The sequence below is a fragment of the Geospiza fortis genome, unplaced genomic scaffold (genome assembly GCF_000277835.1).
Source record: "Geospiza fortis unplaced genomic scaffold, GeoFor_1.0 scaffold162, whole genome shotgun sequence".
NCBI lineage: Eukaryota > Metazoa > Chordata > Aves > Passeriformes > Thraupidae > Geospiza > Geospiza fortis.
The window spans coordinates 3,477,882-3,486,587 of NW_005054316.1; positions in this window are offsets into that span (position 1 = coordinate 3,477,882).

An 8,706-nucleotide genomic window follows, 5' to 3' on the forward strand; every position below is an offset into this window, starting at 1 on the left:
TACTTCCTCCCTGGACCTCTAGGGGTTCAACATACCATAGAAAGAAAACACAGATGGATCATATAGACACCTGCTCCCACGGCCAACGTAATGGATCTGCAGCCAGAGGAGTAAACACTCACAGAAGCACAGGGACTCCTGGAATGATGCATGCTTAGGTCCTGGCCTGTGACCAGCAATAACTAATGACTGTTCTGTCAGGTGGAGAACTTTTATCAAACAGACATGTCCAGGCTGAGTGTACTTGCAGGGGCATGCTGAGAGTGACCGTGTCAGAGCATACCTAGCGAGCCACTCAGATGCTGACTTGCTGTCCCTTGGACTGACAATCTTGAAGGATCACTAGAAAAGCTTGAAGCTTATCACTCAGTTTGATTTTCCATCACACTGAAGTGACTCAGATTAAGCCCCTCTCAGGGTACAGTTTATTAATCATGGCATTCACTGATCACAATGCTGTTAGAAACGCTGGATATGCTAAAAGAGATACTTTCCTGCTCAAGTAGCAAGATGAGCAGAAAGGATGCTATCAGGGCAGACAGACTTGATCTTACACTGCCCTGGCTACCCCAAGAGTCAGCAGCCATGGGCTGTTCACAGAGGCAGATCTGAGCAGCAGGGATGGGTGCACCCACAGGTGCAGCCTGCAGACTTGCTGTGCAGTATCCTGACACTGTACTCATAACAACAGAAAGGCACAAAGGTTCAAAGGATTTGTGGGGAAGAGCTGAAAAGCTATTACTGAGAGGGTCAAAGGATTCATGGGGAAGCTGTGAGAACCACCCACTCTGTAAATACTGTGCCACAGTCTCTGTTCCTGTTGCTTGCATTTTGCTGCCTCTATCACCTTATGATTTAGCCTTCTCTGCTCCATTTCTGTACCATCTCTGTACTCATATGTGGATAGATGTATATCCTTACTGGAGCATACAGCCCATGCATTACTTGATAGAATAATTGCTGTTCACACACATATCCAGCATACACTGTTGTGTATTTCTCAGCAGATGATGTGACCCTGGGCACTCTTTGATACTCATTCTCCCTCTCTCTTTTTTTTTGTAAACAGGTACATCCCTGAAATGCAGATGTTTCTTTGGGAGAATATCATAGCTGGTCCTCAATACATATATACCTAAATTATTTATTTAGTCCAGGAAATGACAGGATGCCATAAGCCTGCTGGAATTGCCAGGGAAAACCTATGCAGGCAGATGTAACTGACCTCATTGAAACACCTGCCAGAGCAGGCCTTTACTGTGATAACAAATCCCATGGAATAGTTACTGACTGTGGGCTCCTTGTTTTTCTGCCACAAGTTCTCATGGAATTTCACAAGTGAAATTTGAGAATTAGCCATAAAGCTAGTGTTTCCCTTTCATCTCTTTTTAAAATGAACTAGTTTTGGCAAAGTGCGTGACCATAAAAGGGAAAAAATGACAGAACAGCAGAAAGAGGAGGCTGAGGAGATCAGGATGAGATGTGTGCTGGACTTCCTAAATTGTTTGACTCCTACTCCGCGAAGCAGGCATGATTCAGCTAGGATAAAGCAGTGCACCTAAATTTTTGGCAATGAACTTTCAATCTTTATCTTGTCCACAGCAGAATATTTCCTTCAATCCAGATACCATGCAAAAGCATCTGTTCGTTCTTTTTTTTCAACATTTATTCTTTTGTATGGAGAGGACTTGAAAGGTAAATTATTTTGATGACAATGGTGAGGAGCTGAGTAGGACTTCAGCAGTTCTCCCCTTAAAAAAAAAAAAGGTTTTGCAATAGAGCAATAGAGAAAGCAAATTTCTGTAAAACTGGTCTACCAAATAAAGAAATCTCATCTCTTAAGTGTAAGACAAATTCATCAGTTCAGTTACAAAGCATGAGAAATGCTTTTGGACAATGAACTATTACAGACATACCAAAAAAACTTAAACCTGTCTCAGAAGGTGCCTGTCCTGTACGGTCTGGACTCCACCACTGCCCCATCAAAAGGGAGTCCTGCTCCATATGAAGAAGGTCAGCACAGAGAGATGCATTTACGTGGACCAGGTGATCCAGATCAGACAGTCCTTTGTCAATGCTCAAGAACCATGTGGACAGAAATAATTACTTGGGGTGTTCCACATACACCACGGATGCATATATTTCTATAATGTCTCCTAGACAGGATACACTACTTTTTCCTATATGATTGTCAAAGCTGTCTGAGTCTACTTTTACTTCTCTCCACCTGAATGAGTAAACTGGAATTTGTAGCAAGCAGCTACAATTTTTGCTTCTGAAGCATCAAAAATTGCAAAAGTGGGAGCATATGACATGAAAACACACTCCCCCTGTGTATATAGCAGAAATCTTAAAAAATCCTCTCTGTGAAGTTAGGAATCAATGATTATGTTAGCCTTACTAGCAAGTGCTGTCATTGCAAAAATGGGGAGTCCCTTCCCTCTGAAATCAGAAGAAAACAATGTACTTTTTGAGCTAAAACACATGATCAGAGTCACCTCATGGACATTGACTAAACCCATGTTTACAAAGCAAACTCATCATTTCCCTGATGGGAGATGACTGTTAGCTTTTAGGAAAAAAAATCTATGGACTCTGTTATGTAGTTCAGCATATGCTGGTAAATTCCCATGTGTAAATAAATATCCTTCTTTAGAAATATTTTTCTTGGGGAAATTCTGGCACTACTGACACAGGGCAGATAGATTTTCCCTACCTTTGGAAAGCAAACTTGAATTTCTGGCCACTCATAAAGCCTCTCATGTTATTCCCCATGCACAGAATTTGCTCTACACAAAGGAAATGCCTTTCCTCTGCTTTTGAAAGTCCAAGAATGAATTCACTTCCTCGTTGTCACTGAAGGCTGTGAGCTTTGAACAGTCCCAGAATGTAGTTAACCTCTTAACACACGAGATTCTGAAACCTATTGAATGCTCAGCACTTTTGAGGTAAAACTCCAGTTGAACAGTTTGGTTTGAGGGAGTGCCAACTGAGATTAATTCTCACATCTAAACTAGTAACTGTAAAACAGGGTTTGCAGTAAGTGCTGTTGGTTCCAGATCCCTCACACAATCCTGTTCTCTCTAACAAAATCAAAACAGTCTGTTCCTGAAAGAGATGTTGGCCATGTGGCAGCAGTTATGGGCCTGACACAGCCCAAGAAACTCAACAGGCTGTGGTGCTGTCATGTTTAGAAAATTGTGAACATAAAAAAGTCAGCCAGTAGCATTCACCAAGTACTGTAGAAACTGATATTTCATGGCTATTTCTCCACATTTTGATGATTTGGGGGAAATGACAAAAATTACAGAAGAAAAGAATGACAAGCGTCACGTTCTATGATTCATGACTAAAGATTACATTCACATGGTCACTTTTTATTCACTTAGCCCTCCCCATGTAATTCCATCACTAAGAGCTGCTGAGAAGAGATATTTCCATCTTGAGAGAAAACAGTATCAGCAGTTTTCCCATTTTGTCAAGGAATGATACTTGTCACCCATTCAAATATGCACCAAGTACATGGAAATTAAAACCAGTTCAAAATATCTTTACTAATTTTAAAGAGTGTAAGGCTAGCTTAATAAATGGAAAAATAGGTAACAAAATACATTATTGGACATATATAAAAAAAAAGAGAACAGTTTGCAGTTAATTTTTTTCCATTCAGATCATACAAACTGCTTCTATTTTGGGAGGAACTAAGAACTTCCAGTGAAACTAGAATTCACTGAAGAAGAAATACAGAATGCTAAAGATCTGGAAGACTGGCAAGTCTGCTGAACAGCAGGTTGTTCTATCTAAGAAAGTTTTACTGACTGCATTACATGTTGAAATTGTTCGAGGAACAGAAGAGGAGGAATAAGAGCTTTAATTAAGTGAGCAAGTATGTGCTAGCTGCACTCCTTGACCCTTCCCATCCATTCCCAGAGGACATAGCTTTGTGCTAAATGCTTACTTCATGCCTAAAATTAGAATAGCTGATCATCTCATCAGATAGGAATATAGAAAGGAAAATAACAGTAGTCCCTGCTGGATTTCACATGAGGCATTATCTTTAGCTATTTATTTGTTACCCACTTGCTGACTCATGGATGCTGAACTGCTAGTTGAAGCAAACAGCTCCAAAACCAGACTCGGCTTTAGAGTCCCCTGCTGTGGTGTGCACTGACATTTTGGCAGCAGAGCAGTCATGCCAGCCTAAAGATCAAGTTAAAATCTACAGTGATTGGGCTTGCACTACCTAAACCCAGCCACTACTCTGTGCATTAAGGCAGTTTTGGAAAGCAAAGACATACCTGTGCAGAATCCATCCCTCTGCAGTGCTATCTATGCAGTGCTTTATGTTTACAACCCTCAAGCTAAATCAAAGACCATTCTGGCAGTAGTAGTTCAGAGTTAAATAAAGTCTGCCATACATGGATGGTAACTCTCTGGAAGCAGGGACCATGCTGCATGGTAAATACCCATGTGTCTAGGTGTTAAAGCACAGCAAACATAACACAAGAAAATATTCTATTCTAAAGAGTCTGTAGTCCAAGTTAAACAAGCATGATAGCAGAAAAGTGTGAGGAAAGAAACATTCACAAACTTACCATACAACTGAGAAATTGAGGTGCCAGAATCTAAGCGACAGCCCCAAATCCCACAAGAAACTGACAAAGCACAGGATGGAATAGTACTGGGAACAATCCAGCCTGTTTCTATGCTCTTTCCTGGCCAGCTTCTCAATCTCTGTGAGAAACAAGGCAGTGAGGTCAATGGGCTTTGGATTTGTCTTTCTACCGCTGTACTTACTCAGTTTAGCCACACATCTAGTCTGAGTCTGCATCAAAATCTACTGAAATCACTCTGCCCTCCTAAGCAGAAATAATGTTGGTCTTCCTCTTATTTCTTGCTGGGGCCTTGTTGGAATTCTCTGTACTGTGCACTGAAGAGGGTCAGTAATGCTGGGCTGTGCTGCTGTCTCCAATGCAGCTATACATAGCTATGTCTGCAGTTCTTAGGGGCCCTGAGGCTTGCTGCAGTATCTACAGATACCAGAGGAATAAAAAACAAGTTACAAAGATTTTATCATCATCGTTTAAACTTTTTCATGCATTTCACAGACAACATTGCTGAAATTTACCTCCAGACCAGAGGTAAGTATACGGTTAAGGCAAATCTTCAGTGTGGTTAATGCCATAATTAATCCCCTTACAGATAATAAAATCTGCTCTTAGAAATGTCCAGTGTTTACCTCCATAGCTCATTTTTCACACTGCTTCACCATCCGTAATGGGAGAATATCACCCTTACAGCTTAACCTTCAGGTTAACAAAAGGGGCTAAGGCAAGATTTGAACTTTCAGCCTCTTTGAATCCACTGCAGTTCCAGCCCTTCTGACACTTCTCTCAGAAATACTAAAAAGAAAGAGAAAATGAGCTCACACACACACAAAAAAAAAAAAAAACAAACAAAAAAAACCAAAAACAAAAACAAAAAAAAGGCATAGGAAACCTTGGCCCCAGGCCATAAATAAGAATCCCCACTTCCAGTACAGTCATTTGCCAATATACCTTGGTAAAAGTCTTCCTTGGAATCTGTAGTTTCTTTTACTGTATTCAGATGAGTGTAATGGAAAAAATCACAAAACCAGCTCATCTCTTGCTATCTAAGTGGCAGACATGATTTGGGGTTTTTGGGTTTTGTTTGTTTGTTTTGTTTACCGTCATTACTTGATTCAGTAATAAGCACCATCTTTCTGTCTGAAAGATGTTTAGGGGATTTTCCCCCTCTCTTTCCTTTGCACTGACAAGCTCTTATCACTTCTCCACCAGGAAAAGAAGCAAAGGAACAGCTCCTGGAAGACAGAAGTGCTGAACTCAAGCATGACCTCAAGCATTGCTCTTGCATTAAAAGGGATTTCCCTTTAATGATCCTTTTCCTCCCTTCTAGATGAATCACACCTCTTACAGAATTATCTGGTATTAAAAGACACAGCAAATGATTGAACTATTAAAAGCCTGAATGTTACTCTCCATAAATATTACTACAATCATCATCCTAGCATTGAATATTATGTGAGTACTGTCCTAACAATGAGTCTTTCATAGTGCAGCCTCTCAAACATTTGGCAATGGTGTTCTGAACACTCTGAGGTCTTGGTTTAATTTAGTAAGCGAGCTACTCCTTCCTGAACAGTAAAAAGAAGCAAAGTAATTAAAATAATTTAGAGATACAGAGCTGAATGGGGCCTTGAGAGATTTCTTTTTTTTCCCCAAGTACAATAAAGAATTGTTATTGATTGATGCATGAAACTGATTACTTAAATTTTCACAAAAAATGGGTACTCTGCAATTCCCAGTGACAGCTTTCTCCAGGGTTATGTAAACATTACCACTTAACAAGGGTGGACTGTTTCACCCTTATGCTTAACCAGAATGTAGATAGCTGAAAATTTAATTTCTTATTCTGTCCTTAATGCCAAGAACTTTCCTCTTCCCTCAAGAGACGCAGACATGCATAACTACCTAAAAATACATGTGTACAAGTCCGTAGTTATGTGTGTGTATGTGCGCCTATTTACACACACACTTTAAAGAAGAAAACTTTCCTTGACTTTATACATATGTATATATGCTTATATTTCATGAAATATAAGCATTATACCATAAATTATGATATAAACTATAGGGTATAACTACCAAAAAAAACCCCAAACAACCAGGATTCATTCAGCAAAGAGGAATGTATATTCATGCATTCTATAACTACTGATGTTGCTGATGTTTTTAATGTATTCCCATCTTGCTGAGGAGTTATGGTTGACAAGACAGAACTTTATTTTGTGCTGTGCAAACTCAGATCAAATGAATTCTTGCCATCCTGCTCAGACCTGTTTGATAAACATCTGCTCCAGCAATGTGCAATCAACTTTGAGTTTATCAAGGTGTAAACAGTAATTATTAATATTCAGACGTGCTTACCATTTAGAAACCAAAAATAAGCTGTTGCCTTTTCAGGTTTTCCTGGGTCTCAGCATCTCCATCATGGCTAGGACAACTTTAATTTCTTTGCTGCAGTTTCCTATACAAAACAGGGTGCAACTCAGCTCTTTTTTCCCTACTTCCCACCTTAGCTCATCATTCTTACTCCACAGTGAAACCCTCCATCACTTCAAGTACTCTCTGTAAAACTCTGTGAGGGGCTGGGCTTCATATTACGTGAGAGAAATGTTTTGGATAAAAATATTTTTTTTTCTCTAATCAGATCACTTCAGCAATCTGCTACCTCAGTCCCGATGAGAGGACAAGGGGAAATGTCCAGGAAAAGGGAACAGTAAGATGCTGGCAGAAACATATACTGTGTAAATCACAGCACAGATGCTGCCCTAGTTATGCAAGCCCAGTTCCCTCAGGCATCCAGTCCCCTGGATTTTTGCCACCCCTCAGTTTACCAGTCATCAAATGCAGAGCCTTCCTACCCAACTATACATTCCACGACAGTAGAGAGACTAGGGGAGCAAAAAGAAAAATAAAACAACACACCCACAAAAACCTTTAAAAGAAAACTCTCCAAGGAGAGGAGGGAAAAAAAAATGGGAGGGATTATTCTTTTTCCGGCCATATCCCTGACGTCTTTTTGAACACAGGCAGAGGAGAAGGATGGCTGCTGTGCAGAGCCAGCACAGGCCTGTAAACCCTGGGAAAGATCATGTTGCCACATAACCCTGCTGTGTGACATGAGCAAATGATCTAAGCCAGCTGCTGCTACTGGAGGTGAGGTGAAGGAGTTCAAAGCTGAACTCTTCCAAAATCCACCTGTTCTCTGAAGGAGTCCTGATTTCAAGGTGTGCAGCAACCCTGGCTTCTCATCCTGCCACTGGGAGGGGTGGATACTCAGGAACAGGCAGGAGCTCATTATCTGGGAAGATGAAGTGTTTTAATACTGCAATAAACTTTGTTCCACTGTATTTCATTTCTGGGCACCTTCCGATTGTAAGGCTGTTGAGCAAGAAACTGCCCCTTTTCCAGCATACATCCCATCCATAAATTATATTAGCAGGACTTAAATATTGGGGTTTTATTTGGTGAGGTTTTTCACTGCACAGATATTAGCACATTGCTTAAAGGTGTGCATTAATTGTTTACAATAATTAAATTTATTGATTCCTATAAACTGCAAGTTGCAGTCAAGAATTTACAATCATATTCAGACACTAAGATCTCCCTGATTTGATAGTTTTAGCCCAGGGTTCTGCTCTTTACCTGCAACAATCTGACCCCGAGCAGGGCTGAACTAAAGCACATGTAACATAACATCTCCTGCCGAAAATACCAGCATATTGGGACTATGGGGTTCTATATCGGCCTAACCTCTAATTGAAGAAATGAAGTCACTTGTGGTTACTTACAATCAATAAAGAGCCAAAACTGTGGAGCACATACAAGCTAAATTAAAAAAAAAAAAAAAAAAACAAAAAAACCAACTAAAAAAACCAACTTGCTTTGGTCTGAAAACCATCTGCAAGAGCAACACTTTCCATGGGACGGGCCCCTTAATGTCCTGCTGGAATGCTGGGGCAGGGATGTGGCCATCTACCCCCGAGCAGCTGCAGCCCGAGACCCGTGTGCCAGGGCAGGCGCTGGCCACGCGCGCCCGCGAGGAGGAGGAGGAGGAGGAGGAGGAGGAGGAAGAGGACACGGGCAGGACTCCCGGGGCAGC